This window comes from Ruditapes philippinarum, unplaced genomic scaffold (assembly GCF_026571515.1).
Source record: "Ruditapes philippinarum isolate M1 unplaced genomic scaffold, ASM2657151v2 ctg13204_1_1_1_1, whole genome shotgun sequence".
Taxonomy (NCBI): Eukaryota; Metazoa; Mollusca; class Bivalvia; order Venerida; family Veneridae; genus Ruditapes; species Ruditapes philippinarum.
The window spans coordinates 1-23,164 of record NW_026860029.1 but is presented as its reverse complement, the minus strand read 5'-3'; the positions used below and the strand labels follow the sequence as shown (position 1 = coordinate 23,164).

General features: G+C 31.7%; 1 long non-coding RNA gene across 1 annotated transcript; it reads right to left on the bottom strand.

The window, feature by feature from the left end:
• Nucleotides 1-12,957: 12,957 nt before the first annotated feature.
• Nucleotides 12,958-13,746, bottom strand: LOC132758636 (uncharacterized). Its single transcript, XR_009629606.1, has 2 exons — nucleotides 13,657-13,746; nucleotides 12,958-13,447 (listed from the first exon to the last, which is right to left on the bottom strand). It is a non-coding gene; the product is annotated as an uncharacterized LOC132758636 (long non-coding RNA).
• Nucleotides 13,747-23,164: the final 9,418 nt, after the last annotated feature.

Here is a 23,164-nt window from a genome sequence, read left to right as displayed (position 1 = left end):
TTAACTGCCTCATACAGGACACCATAGAAACGGACGGGAAGTTGTAGCGAACTTAAAATAAATTGGATGGTCATTTCCAGGAAAAAAGTAACTGTTGATTTCAGCATTTAATGGTTTTTTTGTTGTTTTTTCTTTTGTTCTTTGGAAGATGCTGAAACTTTATCATTTCTATCAGAAAAAAAAACAACAAAAAACAAAACAAAAAAAAACCAATAACAACATGTTTCCATCACCAAACAATAAGGAAACTTACCAAAGTTGAAGTCCAAAACGTTATCCATATAACATTGGCGCAATATATGCTTAATGTTTGTTCCAATGTTGATCGACATAATCGATGTTAATAAATAATACTCTCTATTGAAGGCAGCCATTTTAACATTGTACATGAATGAATGTGAATTCTGTAAATAAGTGCACGATAATTTCGTGCAAATACAATTTGCCACACCTTACGCTGCCAAAAGCTTTTAGGCCATGAAAATATTTTCTATAGTTTTATATTTTCAACAAGAACGTACATTATTTTCAATTAGATATTTATTATTAAATGCGTTTATGTCTACAGTGTTAAGAGCAGATAAATTAATAAACACATTTAATTATAAATAGATGTAATTGAAATTAAATGTATGGTCACGTTGAAAATATAAAACTATTGAAAATATTTGCATGGCCTTTAAGTTTTTGGGCAGTGAATTGTATTCGCACGGAATTTTCGTGCACTTATAGAGAGATCTTAATGTCATTCAACATTGAAACCGTCACTGAACATGTTTTGCGTCAATGATATATGGATAACGTAAGTTTCCTTATTCACATGCTTGGCTTAACGCAATATTCAGCTGCATATAATTTTGGCCAATAAATTTTTTTGTGGGGAAAGGTGGTTGGTGTGGGACAGTGTGGAGTGGAAGAGTAAATGGCATGTTAATTTTGTTTTTATAGAATGCAGTCTTCGAAAAATAGGCAAAGCCCTAGCCTGAGTCTCGTAAATTTACGTTCGGGCTAGTGTGAATTACAGAGTACATAGTCTGACTGTAATGCAATGTTTAGAAATTAAAAATGGTATTAAACGAACAGAAATAATTTTGTTAAAAAGTTTATATGCCTTAGTAAAAATATAACTATAACTGGTGTATTTCCTTTTGTGTGTTGTGAGATTATGATAGGAAACTATAAATTTTGTTCGTTTGTCACATGTTTTCGCAACACCGTTCTTTCAACTATTTTCAGCAATATTTCACCAGATAATCATAATTGATAGTGAAAACTATATTTTGCATGTTTATTTCATCTTTTCATGACTTTTTTTTCATGTGACTATATTTAAAACTCTTGTTGTTTTCTTTTCCAATATCACCAAATATACAGCGAGCCCTCAATTTATAAATTAAGTAGGTTTTCAAGTCACAGCAAATCAATAAATAAAGATATACATTATTTAATATTCCTCTCTTTTTCAAAGAACACCCAAAATTATTTGATTACAGTTCATAGTACTTCTATTAGAACTTTTGCCATCTTTTTGTCATCTAAAATGAATGATTTCTTTTTTTTTATTACAAAATCGAGGGGTTTGACTTCCCCTTGCCACTTTTCCATCATGATCTTTAGCAAGTATACTTGTAATACTGTCTTTTCCATTTTTTTGCATCATCTTTTTTTTAACTATTGAAGCCTTTTTGCCACAAGTAAGAAATAATTCCCATCTGTTAATGATTTTATATTAATTTTCGGGATATGGTAAATTGGTTCGGGCCACTAGCAATTTTAACTGCCATGGCCCGAATGGCTATGTACATAAAAAGTTTTTCGTGCAGACTGAGAATGTCAGAAGATATAGGCTGGCTTAGTAACCAAAATGCAAACAAAATTGTTTTATATTTATCGACCTCAGATAACACACTGTAAAAATTTACCGTGAAATTTATAGTCGTTTACTGGTATTCCGTAACGGGTTTAGCCCGTACACTACTATACGGTATCGGACCTTCGTTTGCGTTGCATTGCGGGATAGCGTTCCAAGGCAGCCATTTTACTAAGTGTGACAAGAGGTAAAACATGTCTTACAAAAAATCCTAATTAGTACAAGAATTTGCTCGCTATGGATTTTTTGTTTCGATTTTCAAAGAACAAAATGTTATATTTAATTGATGTTCAGAATGTCATTTGATTACTCGATATAAAGCTTTTATAGAATTATGCTTAATATCTGAAAATTACTACCCCACCCACCTGGCAGCTGGACTCCAGCATTGATCCGTATATTTACTGGGCCTCCGTAATGTTTAAGGCCTGTAATTTTACTGCTTGACCAGTATTTTTACGCCAAAACATGTTACTGATAGCCCGTAAATATACGGGCCAAGTCCTGGAAACCAGCTGCCAGGACTTTTCCCGTAAAATTTTACGGTAAATTTTTACAGTGCAATAACAACAGCAATAAAAACAACAACAACTATAAAAACAACCACAACTTTGTTTTAACCTGCTTAGAATATGCGTCATTTTTTCTCCATTTTATCTTAAATATTGAACATCTCTCTTAGTCTTAAATAGGCAAATCAAAACTGCAAAATATAGATCTATCCAATTAAATTTCCAATAAATGAGGATAAATACTGTATAGTAGTCTTCTGAGTACTTAAATAACACGAGTTCAGTTCAGTGGTGTATTTTGATTAGTTTTTAAAAGTGCATTTAATTTAACCACCCCCAAACCACTTTTATGTAGGTAATTATAGATTCTACCCCCGCATATTTTGTGTACATGCATAGATAATTATATTTTTATCAATATGTTACTGTATACGATTCTGATGTTACTGATGAAATGTTTTCTATGTCATTGTTTTTACATTAGAATGTATAACTTTAATGTACTCCTGGGCATTGTATTCACATTCATATTTGTGTAAATAATCATAGTGTATCTTTTCTTGTCAGTGATTTTTTTATTTCTGTTTTTCAGGGACAAACATTTCACGTATCCCGGGACAACCAATATTCAATCAGTTAAGCTGTTTTTAGCCAATAATAAATGGAAGGGGAAATTATACTTTAAATTTATTTTAGCTATTAATGCATCTATTAACACTTATTCATTTTCAGGTTGGTACATTTTCAACAAGTCTTGATCTTTCTTAGAAATTCAATAAAAACAATATGACCCACTCGGGTTACTCCCAGGAATATTTTAACCTAAATTCAAACAGCAGGGTAATCACCATGGAAAATTTGTTAAAGATAAATCAGGGCCACTAAAAATTGTATAAAACTTCACGATAGTCTATTCAACAATTTTCAACAGTTTTTTCAAGATTTTAAAAAACTTACACTAAATGTTATAACATATGTACAGCACAATGCATTGGTATGACTACTGTTAATGTGTTTAAAAAGGCAGTTAAAGGTGTCACTTCTTAGTACACTATTTGGGGTGCAAAATGATAAATGCATCCAATCTTTACAGCCATTTTACCTTCCCCATTTTAAAATATTAGCAAATATGGAAACTTGTCTAGATCTGCCAGCTGGTATCGCTTACAAAACAATTATTCTACAATCATCACATGAAAAAATTTGATAAGAATATAAGTCTATAATAAGATTTTATTAATAAGGACCCCCGTGTAAAGTCTGATGAATATTTAGTGGTACATCATATAAATAAATGTTTTAAATACACCTAGGACTGAGGTACAAATGGTAAAACTCTTTAGCCAATACTTTATAAAAAATTTACTTGCTTAGAAAAATTTTTACCACTATTTTAAACAAGTGACTATATTGACATAGTGAAAGTTGGACAATTTATATTGTGTCATTTAAAACAAACAGTTTCTTATTGTTTTTCTGAAAACATCTGACAATTAATCAAGTGTGGCATTTCTGCACGTTTTGAAGTTAAAACAACATGTGACTTTATGCAATTTAGTCAGGCATGACATCAGTGCCACAGAATTAAGAATGTGTTTGAATTTAGGTTGTGATTGAAAATTGGTTGTTTCGGGATATCTTAATATGCTTTATTGTTTAGAATATCATAAATATCAATAGACAGTTAGACTTACCTTGGATGCTTTAATTTCCATCACAGATTCACAGTAATTCTTTTATATGTTTTTCAGATGATGTTAGTCTATTGAAGAAATATATTTTAACTTACTTCCCTGTTTTGGCAGCCGATTTGGCGCGTCTACTTTGAATTGTGACGTCATCGGTGACGTAATCTTTTCGCGAGATATTGTTTACTCTGCACCCAGAACGGCAAACTCCCCGCAGCGGTTACTTCCCCTGATCAGTACGTATCGTATCGATTTATTCAGGGAATAGACATATACACATACAATTTTATCACATAATAATTATATCAACTTGCATATATTAAAAACACACACATAAATGGCTTATGCAACAAAAATAATTATAAGATTAATTAATGAGTATGTTCTATGTAATCCTAGGATTGCCCATTAAGCTAAAAGCTTATTTCCAATGGGGTCCACGTAGCCGCTGTGAGGAGTTTGCAAGAATGTTTCTTTAACCAAATATTTGCCGAGATGTGACAACCAGAGTTGTCCAAATGTCCAAGTACTTAGATGATCCCCAGTGCTACGGAATGTGTATCTAAAGTTTAACTCATGAAACGCATGAAATGTTCTAAAAATTTATGTTGTTTTGCAATTTTTCCCGGATACGTTATTATGTTTTAATAGGTACTTTTGGCAGAAATAATGTGCCATTGCTTAAAACACTAGAAAATATGCCAAAACACCACAAAATGTGATTTTTATACCACTCACCATTCGCAAAAATATATTTGAAATCGGTATTAATCGGTATCGGCTAATAACGGTGGTATTTTTAAAATGATTCTTAAATGAAATTTCTAAGAAAAAAACATTTCTCTGTAACTAAAATAGACCCTTCTCACGTGTCTTGTACTTATCTAGAAGCAAAATGTCCAGTCCAGCTCAAAACCTCACAGCTCGGTTTGATACTTCTCTCTTCTATGTCTCCAAAATAATATTAACTTCCACTTTGTTTTATAATGGTATACATATACCTGCACAGGCCTCGACACTAACTTTTTTAGCAGGTGGTACGCCGGACCACTAGATTTGAAAGTTAGGTGGTCCTTCCAGAAGTCAGGTGGTCAGTTATCATTATTATATCTTTTTACTGCAAATGTAGAAAAAAAATGTTTAACTTTTATGACAAAGATTTATTATTAATCTTTAAAGAAAACAGATATTTTTAGATATATATTTTTCATCTAATCAGAAAAGGGAGAGCAAGTCAGTAGGTATTTTTATCGTAGAGTTATTTGTTTATTTGTTTTTATCTCAGTCAAAAATACACAACAGAGCTTTTATTTATGTTAACTTTTATATTAAAGTGATTTCTCTCTCAACTCAAGTTAGGGAATAGTGAAGCCATTTGTGTCTGTTATTTTCTTACTGTTATTCAAATATTCATTGCTGATACGCGGTACGTCTTATAATCATGATAATAACATAGCATCTTTTACAGATTAACATTTTTAATTGAACTAATAAATTATCTTATTTCTGTCTTTGAAAACATGGAAATATCTAAATTATTTAAATAATGACAACGTTATAATTTACTATAACTTATCTTATTTTTCTCACAGATTTTTAATACAGAATTTTACCTCCCTGTTGCTTGTTGGTTGATATTCATTTTTGACATTGGGTATTTTTAACATTTTAAAATAATTTTAACTCTAGAAGAAACAGATCTCTTATCGTTAAACAGTTAAAATAAAGATAAATAGCATAGAATTACTAGATGTATTTTTCCAGTTCCTTTCGTTTGCTGCCGTTATTCAAGTATCTGAAATTTAAGTTTATCCGATATCATATAATAATATTACCATCATTGGATACTCACGGTTGATTAACATGTAACATAACATAAATGTTAATGGTTCCGCCGTGGTTATCAGACGATGCATAATTACTAGCACCATTTGAATGAATTTTGTACCTAAATTTATATCACAAACTCTTAACTCTTTTAACTTGCATAAACAAAATTTTAGCGACTTAAAATGAAAGTTAAATATTGATGACTTAAGAACTTCTTTAACTAATCAGAGATTAATGAACCATATACATGTACATCGGACATATATTTTAAACAAAATTATATAACATGTTTTTGACAAAATCGCCATTCTCCCAAATGAGCCTTGCATCAATCAGAAAATTCAAGTGGTCCGACGGACCAGTGGGTTTTAAAATTAGGTGGTCCTTGCCAAAATCAAGTGGTCTCGGACCAACGGACCACCGCTAATGTCGAGGCCTGCTGCAACAAGTTTGCTTCTTTAAAATGAAGCATGCGAGAGTTCTTTTGTAGCTGTGGAAAATTTGTTTAATTCGAAAATATTTGGGATAATTTTTGCATAACAGGCGCAATGAATGGTTATAAATTACAATTATTTAACAAAATATAATTTATCGTATTTATTGAATATAGAATCATAAGGAAAGTTCGTTTTATACTTCATTTATTAATGTTTTGAAAGATTATATGCAAGAGAAATTGACTTTTTTCTTGGCGCATTAGAGATACTTTTCTACAAAGGGAACAATATAATTATGTTATGTCAGCAAACAAAATTTAAGATAAATGCTAGATCTATATATATTTAAAAGTAGTCTAGTATCAAAATAAAAGTTTCTAATAAAATTCAATTGGCAAATTTTCGGTTCATGTTTTGTTAAATATATTGAAATATTTCCTCTACATTTTCCAAAACGGACATAGAGTATGTTAATTAATCAAACAATTTTAGAGTGTACAAAGCTATTTACCTGATGCAAAAAATATTGTTTGGATTAAAGATAAAGAATACTTTAAAATTGTTTTTGTGAAATAGAAATGGCAATAAATTGCCTTAAAGCGAGTGTCGCATGCACAAAGTCATTACTAAACGGGTAAAATCCTACTTAAAATAACAAAATAATAGTATAGTTCTGGAACATTTTATTCTGTTTACGTACATTATTCAGGTGCATTAAATCAGAGACATTCTATGTTACAACTTTTTGAGTAATATAATAATGTTATGAACCGATGTAATTTTACTGTTGATAAATTTTATAAAAAAATATTTCATAAGATATAGATTTATACTCATTAAGTCCAAGATTTACATAAAATATGTTTATATCATTTGATTGGAATAAACAGTATCTAAAACTGCATGCCTTCAACCACAATATTTGAAGAAAATCAAATTTGAGTAAATTTTGTGCAATTTGCGTTGCGTCATTTAGTCATACCGGTTCAAAAGTGAAGGGAGCAGCAAAACTTCGGTACACTGTTCCCTCGGTCATATAATAGTGCATGGTGATATTGTAGCTATAATGTTCACTGTACATGAAATGGTAAAACGCTACTCATAAAACAATACGGTAATCGATTTATACATTTTAAAAGATTAAAACGAAATGAAACATCCGCGTAGCGCTAAGTAAAGTAAAATATATTATCGTTCTCTTCGATGTTAATTTTTCGTTTACGTTAAGTCGTATTTTGAAGCGGAGCATGCGCGTAATAATTTTTGTAGACTGCTCCTAATGATTTTACGCTTTAAATGAGATTCATTCACTACAATCAGATACCCAAAAATGGTTGCCGCCAGCAATCAGTCTGAACACTGTGGAAAGGTCTGATGACCTCTACAATAATGTCATGTTTTCCTTATAATGGTTCATAGTGATTTTTAAGCATACAAGAAGATGGTTTAATAGTTGTTTCTTTTTAATTGATATAGGCTAAATATTGAAAATCGGTTTTCAAAGAACATATTTAAACTTCCGTTACTTCCGTGACATTTTTGGTAAATGGTATCCTACCTATGCTATGATAATTACGATAAAAGATATTCGAAACACTCTAATTGTTTAGTTCGAAGCCAGCATACTTTGAAAAATGCAAATGAGTTGCAATAATGTTAAATCAAAATTAGTTTCGATCGTTAACTGCATGGTGAGTGTCTATTAATATCCTGTACAATTTCACTCTTACAAAAGTTTTATTAAAAAAATAAAGTTATCTATGTGAGAAATAGAGGATATAGAATGAGCGTAAGTTCAATACTGAATTTATTGCACGAGTTGAATAAAATTATATTATGCGAGCCTCTCTGGCGAGCATAATATTATTTTATTCAACGAGTGCAATAAATTCAGTAATGAACTTACACGAATTTAATATTCTATTTATCACATACCCAAAATAAAGACCGTTTAAAGTGAAATAAGAGTCGTTTTTCATTGACGTGTCTATAGTATATAGAGGATATTTGTTTGTTTTGCATGTAAGATTGAAATATAATTTCACTGAGTGAACACCAGATGCAATATTTTCACGAGTGGCGTAGCCACGAGTGAAAATATAATAGCTGGTGTTCACGAATGAAATATATTTCAATCTTATATGTAAAACAAATAAATTTTCTTTTTATTTCATGCTTTTTTTAGTGATTTTAAGTACTTTTTACTGATTTTGCCGCGTAACGTCGCGCATTCTCCTTTGTGACGTCATCACATCATGACGTCATATCATCAGTTTTGAAATTTAGTTCTGTTAAATTTCTCTAATTTTGTTACATTTTTAACATGATGTATGGTGACATGGACTTTCTTTTCCTAAAGAAGCAAAATTTACGTATGACTGCATTTATTTCTGCCTGTTATTCCATTTAGTTATGCTTTTCTTTTCATCCGCATTCACATATAGTTCGGCTACAGTGAAAATTATATTTTATAAATTTCACTAGTGGTTTATCAGAATATAATCATTTGATATATTATAGAGGATATTCAAGTTTTTTCTATAAATACATGATTTCTTTTCATTGAGTGGTATGAAAATAAATATTTCATGAGTGGCGGTAGCCACGAGTGAAATATGGTAATTTTCATGCCACAAGATGATAAGTTGATAGATGTAAATAGATTTTTAACAATGTCGCAGTTTTGAGAAGACAAAAGAGCATGGAAATCTTGAAGTTCTGTTCTATGTATATACATACCAGCTAAATAAATACATTTGTCTAACAGTATCATATTTAACACATTTAAAAAAAGGCATGGTATTCACAATCAATTATATTTGCAATATCAAGCTGTTGGCAAACGTTGCATATATACGATTTTTTATAGCATTATAATATTTACCTATTTCAAAAATCAGCCTGTGATTTGAATGTTATTATAATGATCACATCTGTTGGAGGATTCAAGAGTTATTTGCCAGTCTGATGTACAGTATAGTTAACTCTTTGTTTAAACATGGTAATGAAAGTATTGACATCGCCAACATTCTACGTTCATCTTGAGAGTTCTGCGTATGTAAATTGTGTGGTAACGGAAGTTAATATGAGTATGGTCTGTTTCAATAAACCAGTATGATGCCATCATTGATACAGAATAACAATCATTGAATGAACAAAACTAGAATTTTTTGTCGTGTTGCATGACAAATGTTTTATATATTGCCAATTTTATACAAAGCATTATGTATCATTTATAAATTGAGTTTGTTTTCTTGCTTGGTTATGAGTTGACCATATCTATAGAGCGATGAACATTAAATGGCAAAAAGAAGCATATATTTTACCAAAAGGAGGTTAAGAGTTATGTACAAAACAGGAACATACAGATTTTAAGTAATAAGTTTGTAGCTTTTTATATCATATTTCCAAGGAGTTTATTGTAATCATTTTCTCGATATAAAAATTGGACCCGCTTTGTGAGCCCTTTGGGCCTTTATGAAAAAACTGAACACGACTTTGGTCCGTTACGTGAAGACCTAGTATTAAGATACTTTTTCTCTAATTGGTATGTGCCCTTTACCAAAACTGATAATACTTGACGTTTGATGACACTATTTGACAAATGCAAATATTACGAATATATCTTATATATATCTTACGAATATTGGGCATAAAAAAGAGATGCATGCATAACATTGGTATACATTTTGTTGTTTATTAATTATGTTTAAGTTAGTTAAATAACGCTAGTTCTAAGGCAAGGGTCAAATTCATTTTATCAAGTTTGTGGCTATAACGTTTTGACTACGTGCAGATAGGTTTTAATCATTTCATTAACAGTTTTAAAATGCATGCGATGTTTTCATTTAATTCGATATCGGTTGTGGCCACCTCTGGCGCTAAGTAGTGCATCAACACGATAATTGACGCATAGAATTGACGAAACGTTGAACACTGTTATTTGGACGATTGTTCCATTCCGCTATCAATGCATTTGTCAGTTGGAGGATATTCTATGGGGCGTGATGTCGTCGGACATTTCTGTCATACACATCCCAGATATGCTCTATCGGATTCATATCAGGAGACATTGCTTGCCATTGCATGGTATTGACGTTGGCTGCAGCTAAGCGAGAGCGAGTTATCCTCGCCGTGTGAGGACGGGCTTGTCTTGTTGAAACACAATAACAACATAGACGGAACCCCTCTGCATTCAAGACTTCGTTGATGTATCTCTGGCCGTTTAAGTTGCCGTGTATAACAATAAGCCGGGTCTTTTGTCCACCCATTATCCCGCCCAATACCATGACGCTTCCAACACAGAAACGATCATGCTGTCTAACACAGACAGGTGCAAACCTTTCGCACTTTCAGCGGTAAATTCTTAGACGGTCATCGGCATGACTGAGATTGTAACGGGACTGGTCTGAAAACAGGACAGTATTCCAGTGACGTCGCCGCCAGTGACGATGAGCACGTGCCCACCTAACGATGTCGTAAAGTGAGAATACCGCCTATATATATATATATATATATATATATATATATATATATATATATATATATATATATATATATATATATATATATATATATATATATATATATATATATATATATGGGCGTCGCGCTCTAATCGGGCGTTGTTGTGCGCACAACCGATTGCGAATGGTTTGTGCAGTTATGTTAAACGCGGGGGCGCGGTCCAGGTCGGCGGTCAGAACCTGTCACGTCAGTTAAAACAATTGCACGGTCGTCCATTCACGGAAGTTGCCCTTGGCCGACCTGGCCTTGGACGATCGTGCGCATAACCTGTAAGTCTATAGCGTCTTACAAGTTCATGAACTGTGTTGCGACTGCAGTTAAACGTTCTACTCACGTCAACAACAGATGCCCCACCCAGCAGCAATTCTATTGCTATTCTCTGCTTCTGATAAATGTGGCATTGTGAAAGCTATCAACTTTAGGTGTCAATTACACTAAATTGTTACTGAACACATGTTTAGTGCCTTACATCACTGTCTATCTGACATTGTTCAGCATACACGGGGTTCACGTGCAAAAACTAAAATTTGATGCTGACAATACGCGGTCAAAACAAAACATGTATAGTGTATATATAGTACATGAATACTCACTGCACATGTTTTGATTTAAATCACATATTAGAAAATATTTAAAAGAAATAAAGTGTCAGGTTTCTATTTTTGTTGAGTATAGTATTAGAAGGGGAATGTTGTACATTCTGTGTGTTAATTAGCACAGACATTCTCTGTTACAATTTTTTTTTCAAATAATTACCATTAGGTTATGAAAACAATGTAATTTTAATCATTTAAATTATACAAAATCTTTCACTTAATATGGCTTTATACCAACACGCCTCCAGATTCATGCTTTTTTCCATGAAAAGTTTGAAAATGCATCGTAAATGTAAAACTTTGTAAAGTAAACAACAACAAAAATACATTACAAACGGCACTTGCAAGTTTTCAAAAAAAGGAGGTCATAATATGCAAAAAAGCCATTATTGCATTAGCAATGCCGTAGAAATATGGTGAAAAAACTGCAAAATCGATCATTAAACGCATAAAACTATTATTTTTAAATCTCTTTACTTTTCTTAATAGCTCAGTACATTATTATCAAATTTGATTTTCTTGAAATATTTTGGTTCATTTGAAGGCTTGCAGCTTTAACGTAAAATGTATATTCAAGTACTATACTAAGACTTTATTCCGAAATTCAGTCTAACATTCTGTACACCTCCTTTTTGCTAACAATATTTTAGTCTTTGACATCTATCAGACTCTACCTAAAGTTTATAACCTTGTAAAAGTTGGGTTTCCGGAACTTTTAAAAATGCATAGTATAAGAAAAACAGAATTAAAACTCGAAATAAACTAATAACTAAAAAGATGTTGTACATGCTGGATTTCCCCAGACGTTTGTGCTATGAATGAACATTGTTTACAGTAATACATCATTTACAATATGCATACAGTAAACTCCGCTATTACGATATTTAGGGGACCACCGAATTTATTTCGGTATATCCGGATATCGTTATATCCGAGAGGCCACCGATTTGAAAACAAAAGTCGGGACTGCAGCAACAGTTTCGTTATAAGCGGTATATCGTTATAAGCGGTATATCGTTATATGCGATATCATTATCAGTGGAGTTTACTTTAAAAGCATAAACACATTCAAGCTCCCCGTGCACGCCATACTTCGTAAAACCCGATTTTGATAGTCGACAAATTAATGCAAACCAAGAAAGTAGTTTATTTGTGTATATATCTGCATCAGCTGTTAACATTGACCAAAATATTATAACTTTAACATATCTATGATGTTGTAGATTAAATCTTACTACATGTAGAATACCATAAAGCAAAATTCAAAGTATTCAATATTGATAGCATTGTGAAGTCCCCCATACTTCATAAGAATGAGACAAGTTTATAAAACACTTAATCTATAAATAATCTGATACATCTGCAAAAAAAAAAACATTTATAAATATATACAATGTAATTTAAAGGCCCATTATGATACCATTTTTATTTCACAAAATATTTTATGTTTGGTATTCTGTTACAGATTTCATAGAAAATACTCATTTGCCATACAGAGGAATTATCTTTTGCCTCCAATTGATAAATTTATTTGGAATGAGTATTTTGTATGGAAGTCAAACAACTACTTAAAGTTTGTTTATATTTTGATATCTTTACAACACTTTACTTTATGTTCTTTGTTACTTTTTTCGGTTGTTAAACATGTCACATGCTCTAAATCCATTATTTAAAACATTATCAAACACATGTTTGACATTTCTAAAGAATAAACAAATGTGTATCTGAGGTATAATGTGCCTTTAAAAAATGGCCGCCAGAGCGACATCTATGTAGAAAAAACCTCCACTTCGCATAAATTAAGGTGATGGCCAGTGACCATAATCTTCAAGAATTTTTCTGTGACCGGAAGTGTACACGTGATTTTCACCGGTGGAAGGGGGTGATGCAGGGGGTCCCGGATATGTGGCGCAGTCAGTGCCGATGTTGTTGGCAGAATCTTGACATGTTCCGGAAATCAGCAAACGCAAGTTAGCGTTTCTGTAATCTAATAGAAAATATTTATATAGATTTGAATTCGACATCTCCAATATGAAATTGCGGAATGAAATAATTGAACGAATCGGAAATGTGAAAAAGCGTTGTCAGAATATTGTCAAACAAAGCATACTATTTTACACATCTTGATTATAAATTATTAAAAAAAGCATTTGGAACTTAATGTTAACTATGACAATTATTTGGTTAAAAACTTACAATATTGCTCATTGTTGTTGAAGTACAAAATGACGTGAGACACTTCTGCTTCGTTCTCAAATGCCATTCCCTGGGCTGATTGATAATCTTCCGGTCACCTGTTTAAAGATACATTAAATAAATATGTAAAAATATTTTGCCGTCAGCCTAAAAATCAAACATTCTACAGTTTCATTAACCTGTTTAATAGTATTGTTGTAAATCTCATCAAATATTGTTCATAAATTAGGATTTTAAACGGGAAACCCCACGGTAACACTAAAGTTCGTATACGAATTTTAACATGCAAATGAAGTATATAATGAGCTCGTGTATGCGCTACGTCACAGTTTTATAGTTGCTATCCGGAACACAGGAAATGTGATATTTTCTTGTGTAAACACAGTTTTACCGTTTAAGCTTCACGGTGCCTTAAACCTGGGGTTCAGTAAAAGTAATCATCTCGTAAAAAGATTAAATTTGTATGAAAACATCCGTTACAATTCGGAAATATACCGTTAAATTAGGACTGCCACTTATAGTCATGTTTGTTGATTTAATATTGATGTACGGATGATCCGAAGGCAGAGTTTCTCATGCAAACAGAAATTGTACTTCCCATTTCGCCACAATGAGGTTACCTATTTTCATGCTAATAAAACACATTTGGTTGTTTGGACACCAAAATAAGACCTGGAGTCGATATAAAACCCAATTTATTAATGAAATGTCACTATTTAGTTTTTTATGAAATTTATTAAATGTAACTTAAATGTATAGAATATACAGCTGATGCAGATATATACACAAATCAGTATAGAATACCGTTAGGGCCATCGTTATAGGAGGGCGACAATACGATAGAGCGATGACGACAATACGATAGTGCGAAAATATTATCGCGTTGTCGCCATCGCGGTACTATACTCTCTAAATGGCGTTGTCGCGCAGTGGTATGGTCGCATTGTCGTCATCGCATAATCACATTGCCGTAACGTTTAACTACGATGGCCCTAACGGTATTCCATAATAATGTAACTTTTGCCAATGCGATACTAATAATTTGATTCTATGAGCACAACCATTAAAGGTATATCTCATTGTAAATTGAAATGTTAATTTTTTCAAGAATAATAATTCATTCACTTAAATACCTTTTTCATACTCAGATAAGGAAAAGTCAGATAATATATCAATAATTATATGTTTAACATTTAACTGTACAATACGGGAATTCATCTGAACGACTACATTGTTGGTGAAACCATATTGGGCAAGCCAATTGGACTCAACAACGTCCAATATGGAAATATATTGGATGATCATGCGGAACAATTTAAAAATAATACAAACTATTGAATACAAACCATTTTAATATACAGTCCAATTTGATTCCGTTGCTGATATGTCAGTTGGTACGAGGGTTGTCCAAAAAATTCGTGCACTACAGTTATTGTTGTGAGAGTTATTAATAAAAACAAATGAATTATATATCACTTGAAGGGGACATCTGTCTCCAATAAGAAAACAAAAGAAAAAGCCGATTAACCGGCGTGTCGTGTACAATAATGGTCATTAAGTTACCATAGTAACGATATACTGGCGCAATGCAAAAAATTGGGTTAGTTTATTACTATAATTGTATTAATTTGTTTGTTGCTTGTAAAGTGGCATTTGCTTTTTGTGTTATAATTTGTTTTACGGTCAAAAGAGGAATGATTGATGCGAAGTATTTTGTAGTTTTTATTGTTCTTATGCAACGGATATGTAACATATTCCACCAGTGCACGAATATATTGGACAACCCTCGTCACATAGTGCGGCATTACGGACGGACGTCTGCCTGACCGGTTGTCATCGTCTACCGACTCTCGCCCTCCTACAGAGCTTTTGTGCCATTTAAAAACCAGCCTCCGTGACACTGAACTTGTCCCGCTTTCCCTTTTAAGTTCTTTGTAGGTATCTGTTGGTGTTTTACCAATATTTGCACAAAATTTAATGATCGTCCGTATTTCCAGACGTTTAGCGACTGACATTTTCATGTAATTACAATATTGACGGCATCACACAAATGTTTGTTTACGACCGTTACAATAGGACAAATGACGTCATATTTTCTAGTGACATTTGGAATACGTACACATACTTTTCCCTGAATTTTAACGTTTTTATGTAGTATTTAAAGAATACCGTGATGCATCAAAATAATGAACTAACCAAATCTTTTGTCGTGCGCCGGTATTACGTTACCAAGGTAACTGTATGACGATTCGTTTTCACAACATGCCGGTTACACATTTTATCTTTTGTTTTCTTATTTGAGAAAGATCTCCTCTTCAAATGATATATAATTAATGTTTTTCTATCAATAACTCTCACAATAATAACTGCAGTGCACGAATTTTTTTGGACAGCCCTCGTATCCATGGATCGGGATAGAGAAGCTCGCAAGACTTTGTGACAGAATAATGATTCGCAGACTCACATCCCACCGTAAGCTCACACATAACAGAATAAAGAAGAAGCCTATTAAAAAGTACTGACAACAACAACAAAAAACAGAAAAGACAGCTTTGATCTTCATATACCATTATTAATAAATTAGAGGGCAATTGAGAAGTATTGTTACATGTTTTGATAAGTTATTGACACTGCGTTTAAGTTAGTACATTTTATACTTGATAAATGCAGCTTTAAAAATATATAGTCATCTAATTCGCTTGAATTGATGAATTATTAATGAAACGGTAAAAAACCTTTCAACGAACAACGTAAACTATTAGCTAGGCCAAACATGTAAATGTTTATTCATGAATGTGTTATTCATTTTATTGAAAGCCACACTTGACAATGATGAAAATAAAATTGTGAATTATGATTAAATAAATCATTTTCGCGAAGAAAAAAAAAACAGTTGGGGAGTACGTGGAATAATTTATTTTTCCCCAATGTGCGTGGTTTTCGTCCAATAAGTGGAACATATTGAGAACATTTTATTTCTCTCAATATAATTATGCGTCGTTTGTCGTTTATACGTGTAACAATTTTTTGACGTTCTCTATTGAAAATTATCGAAATATATCAAATTTAAAACAAATCCGATAAGACAATACGCTTTCTTCAGCCATGTTTAGCATACATTGGCATTTGAAAATTGAAATTAAAACAATACTGAAGCATAAAGGTCCTTCAAGAGTTAGAGTGAGAGTGAAATATTAAATAAATAGTTTATCCATTATTGAATATGATAAAATACTTGCCCTAAACTTATCAATTTTTATGAAAATTGTGTTATCTGAATCTAATGTGCTATTGCTCATATAATCTATATTTATTTATTAAAGGCACATTATGCCTCAGAAATGAATTAATTTTAAACTTGTTCTTCTATACAAAGAACAAGCACTAGTTTAATAACGTTTAAATTATGTTTTTAAAGCATGTAATTAAAGTTGCTTATTACTTGCTTAAAGTAGCACTGAAAGTGAATTTATTTGTCATATTTGTAGCGAAATGTAAACATTCAAATGACTAAATTACTATAATTGTACTATTGCCAGCAAGCAACAGAAACAAAAGATGGATCAGGTAATTGGCCAATGAGTAACCTTTTGTAACAATATAACAAAACACCCAAACTAAAAGACATTGGATAACTTTAGATAAAACCATTCCTGTGGCATATTGGGACTTTAATTGAATGTAGTGAATAAAACCGAAAACTTATAAGATTTATTTGAATAGACTTGCATTTTGCACATTCTAATGTACATCAACATAATCTCGACTGCACATCGACAAGAACTCACATCATCAAGAACTCTAATGTACATGAACAAAAAACTCGAAAACGAATATTTTTCTTTAATCCTTTAGAAGGGCAAATTCGAGTTGTACGATAACGTTTAATGTATCTGAATGTAAATGTATGTGTCTTAAAAGAATCAAAAGGTAAAAAAGTGCATCTCGTACAAAATCACTTTATCTGTACCTTTTGCTAAACGGCAACAGAAAGTGGGATATAGAAACTATAAAAGGACGCCAAAAAAATAAAAATAATAAAATAAACAAACATACAAACAAACAAAAGAAACCGATTGAGTGAAAAACATAATGTGTATTGTAATCAAATAACTTATCAAATATTGAAAAGCTTAGCCTGATGTTAATATTGATCAGTCTTTCAAAATTATTGATGTTATAGAAGGGTAAAATCAATATTTATGAAAAATAGGGAGAAAGAATCGTAACGTAATGCCACAGATACCATATTCAATACTTAACCTGTATATAGTTTTTCACAGCACAGAGGGAATGTTATTTTTGAATTCTCAAATCAATTCACCATAATTTGTTAGTTTGTTGATGAGCAATCAATAAGCTAACCAGTGTTTGAAGCACATGTTTCATTTAAATTTCATCGCATGACGCGTTGATTTATCTTTGTGTTGTCGCCGGGTCGAAACCATATGGGCCATAACGTCTGCGCACCTGCTGGTTTGGTTGTACAGGCCGCATCAGGGATAAATTTTCATCTGAATCTTCTTCGACCTGTTCTTCGTGCAGTGGTGGTAAATGGAGATAACAAAACTGTCCAGGACATCATCTTACAAAAAAAGCTCTTGTTAGCGCCATCCTCCCGAGTTAGTCACGACAGGTCAAACAACCGTAACTGTTAACTTCCGTGACATATTCGGTAATTGTGATCCTACCTTTGCTATGATGATGACAAAACATATTTAAAACACTCTAAAAGAATTGTTTAGTTCGAAACCAGCATACTTTAAAAATGCAAAACAGTTACAACAAAGTTAAATCAAAATAAGCTTCGATCGTTAACTGTATTTCTGTGATTGGAGAAATGTAGCAACATTAAATCATTTTTACTTCCATGTACATATTTGATGATGCTGACGTCGTAAGAAAATGTATCTGCACAGTAACGGAAGTTAAATTCCAAATGGATTAAATTCTTTGATTGCAAAAAGAAATAAATGTGTTTTTAACACAATGTTTTTATGCATAAGCATATACAGTTATTACCAATCGTAATTTTCATTGACAATATACAGTGTGGCTAAAACAAGGTTGTTATTAGAAATTTAAGCAAGGGTAACGGAAGTTAAAACACATTTTTTCGGTTTTGTCTTCCTTTGCAAATAATCTGCATAAAGACAACGTTATTTGACAGAAAGTAGCACTCTATCCCCTAACAACATTCATCTTGAGAGTTCTGCATATGTAAATTGTGTGGTAACGGAAGTTAATATGATTCTGGTATGTTTCAATAAACCAGTGTGATGCAATGATATTTTCCGATTTTTCTTTGTACCGATTTGTTCACACTGATGTTAATTTTTCGTTTCAGTTAAGTCGTATTTTGACACAGAGCATGCGCAAAACAATTTTTGTAGACTGCACCTAATGATTTACGTTTTATAATTTAAGAAATAACATCAATTATGTTACTATGACAAGGAGAACCGAAATATACTCAAAATCAGTTATACCGTCATCAATACAGCTTTGGAATGAATTATCAATAAATATTAGAGAATCTGACTCGTTAGCAAACTTTAAAAGAAAACTGAAATAAATTTATAAACCTCCCATTGTTCCGTCTTATTTTATAAACGGTGAGCGCTCACCAACAGTTTACCATACACGTCTTAGGAATAATTGCAGTAATTTAAACTCGGATTTGTATAACAATCATATTACACAAAACCCAGCTTGTGAATGCGGTGCTTTAATAGAGGACGCTGAACATTTTTTATTTCAATGCAAAAAAATTAATCATCAGAGGATAGAACTTTTTAGAAATACAAGAGAATTTCATCCTCTCAGTACGCAAAAGTTACTTTTTGGTATAAATACTTTAACTAATTCTCAAAACATGCTTTTATTTCATCATGTTCATCGGTTTATTAAAGAAACGAAAAGGTTTATATAGTTTAACAACATTTGATTTTCTTTTATACTTTGTTTTTATGGTTCTATACAAATTGTTAGACTATTGTCAACTGTCAAAATTCATAGTAAAACTGTTGTAGGGAGTAGGCGACGTGTTGTTTTTTTCACAATTCAGAAAATATATTTATTTACAATTTTATTTTCTGATTATTTTTTCTTAGATTTCAACTTAATTAATCATACTTTACATATGTCTTTTTGACATCTATTTTTAAATAATATTGCAGTCAGTATTTCAGGGGAGGGCCCCCGATAATGTTGTTATAACTTTTTGCCCAACCCTTTTGTATATTTACATTAATGTATGTATGTATAATTGTGAAAATTTATGTATGTATGTATGTATGTATATATATACAATAAAATATGTTTAAACTAATGATTTTACGCTTTAAAAAAAATTCAATCACTTCAATCAGATACGCAAAAATGGATGCCACCAGCAATCAGTCCGATCACTTTGGAGAGGTCTGATGACCTCTCCAATAAATCAAAATGAATATAAAAACATAACAATGATTGCTCCGTGCGCACAGGCACGGAGCTATTTGTGTTTACTATTTTTTTGTCCATTCTTTGAAGGCATTCGGTTTCGTGCCGAATACTGTGACATTTTAACAACAGAAACTTTGGTCTGCAGTTTGAGCATGAGGTGTACTGTTTTTTTAATGAATGTAAACAGAAAGGGTTATAAAGCAATTCAACAAAATAGTATATTGATCTCCCAATTAATCAATTAACAATTATAGCTTTTAATATATCACAAATGTCAAGTAGCTTTTATATCTTTGACTTGCATGAACATGATGTTAGTGAATTTCCTCATACCTGCCTAAAATTCAGGTAACAGTCTTCTATTATAGTGATAAATACTGTATAAACATGTAACGTGTGTATAACAAACAAAAAATCCTGAATTAAGTATTTTTGAAATTTATCACAAAATTTCATTCCAGGGTGTGCTCTACTTTCAGTTTTGAAAGAAACCATATATTTTTTTTAATTTGACATGAAAAAATGCATGTTACGTTACTTTATTATAATGTTAGTCCCTTTTATTACTATTTGTATATTTGTTCAAATTATAATAAAAAAAAACACTTTTTTATCATCTTATGTTACCGACTACAGTAGTGACACAGACAGACAGACAGACAGACAGACATACTTTATTGACGTATACATAACATACACAAACAGAACATATTACAGTCATGTCACATAACATTTACAAGTCTTTAAAGTCTTGTTTGTATTCAATGGAATTACTTTCCTTACCAGGAAGGCATCAGTGAAAGCATTTTTTAAAAATTAAATATCTGGCCCCTCTTTTATGGACAGTACATAAGAAAGTTTGTTTACAAAACATCTGTAATGAGAGCATTTTTTGCGCGGAGCTTGTCAATTGATGCATTGCAGCAGCATTTGAACTTGTATTTTCTAGATGTTTCTAACAGCTTTTCAATTAATATTAATATTCATCAAATATGACAAAAAAATATTTGTATTTACCAATGCCTAAAAAGCATCGATCAGCTTTAGCAAAATTTAGATGTGGAGGTGCACCCCTTCGTCTGGAAACAGGAAGATATGAGAATTTAGATGTTAATAACAGGATGTGTCCAATTTGTAAACAAAATGTTGAAACAGAAATACATGTGTGAACACAATGTCCTGCCTATCAACTTCTTAGAAATGTCTTATTTGATAAAGCCAAGGACATCAATACTGATTTTATTAATATGAATGATGAACAAAAAAGTATGAGTATGTTTGTACTCTCAAATCCCGAAATTGCCAAATTAACTGCCAAAACCTGCTATAATATACTTCTCTCACGTTTTGAAACTTTGTATCATTAATAAGGTTACGCTTACTTAAATATATTTTATCTAAATGTGGATTTCTTTTTAAAATGTACATAAAATGTTGTATCATTTTATTATCTTTTAAAAGGAAATTTCTTATATGTTTGTAGCTAAATGTAGATAACCATTTAGTCATTGCTAATCAGTTCGTCTCTGGTCTGATCAGGGTTGATATAGGTCTTTATAGGTGTATTTTATTCATTTATTTTTTATTTTATTTTTTAAACAGTTATATTAATCTTAATGATTATATGGCAGATCTTAAAGTATGGATTAGCAATGGTAATCTAAATTTTATTTTATTTTATTTTTAAACAAGTAAAGGTATAGAAATGTTACTGTCTCACACATCATTTATTACCACCTCCGTGGTCGAGTGGTTAGAGTCGATGACTTCTAATCCAGTTACCTCTCTGGCGTGGGTTCGATCCCCGGGAGATGCTTTGGTAGTTTAGCGCGGAGGAAGGTAGTCTAGTACTGGTGTAACTCTCCAGGAAAGATCGATGTACGAGGCCGATATCCAACTTACACACCGTAAACGTACTATATTGGTTTGCGCTGATCTGAAGCATTTTGATGCAATGCACAAATATTATTCTTTAACACAACACATATACAGGTCAGCTTTTATCAACGTTCTGCTTTAAATACAATATATATTTTTTCCTTTAAAAATATAAATCAAATAGCTAAATCAGCCAATTTGTCAATAACAAAGTGAATAAGTCTGTAATGGAAGGTATTTTAAAGAATGAAAAAATTATGTTGATAGTATTTCGTATCAGACATTGCAAATTATAGACATTTTAAAATCCGGACAGGTGCCCCCGTCGACGTTTGCTCCCACTTTTTTGCTGTTTCGACTTGTCACTTGCCAGAGGTCATCTCGTGTATATATTTTTTGTATGTCAATGTAAACATTATAGTTCATTTATTTATGGATGCTATTTTTGATGTTCACAAATTTGCGCATGAGTTTTTTGTGTATTTTAAGCAACACGCCTCAAAATTCATTTTAATTTTCATGAAAATTTTGCAAATGTATTTAAAAGTAAAATATTGTAAGGTAAAACAAATAAAGTAATTTTACATATTACAATTGGCACTTACAATCCACGAAAATTACCAAAAATTCGTCAACATATGCAAAAAAGTAGCCAGTACTGCGTTACTAACACAGTAGAAATATTGTAATAAAATACTGCAAAATCAGTCTTAAAACCACATATAACATGAAAAGTAAAACTTTCCTTAAAATTTCTCAATAATGATTTTCTTGAAATATTTTGGCGTGCAGCTTTAAGCACAATGAAATATCGACAATAGGCGATGAATTTTGGTAGAAAACAATCAATTGAATATTTTACTATATTTAAAACAGGGAGGGAGCAACTGTCCGCCCCTTCTAAAGTTATGAGGGGGCATATGACTGCCACTGCAAATGGGGGCAAACTTCCGAGGGGGCAAATGTCCGAAGGATTTTTTGCAATACCCATTTAAAAAAAAAATGACAAGATATATCAATAAAAATATTAATTAACATAATAATAGATCTATATTATATTTATAATTGTGTTAAATTCAATATTTATTTACTTTCTTGTAAATGTATAATCCTGTAATTATGTTACTCAGATAAATTGAAAATCACGCTTATTAACATGTTATTTTATGCTTTTTAATGGTTA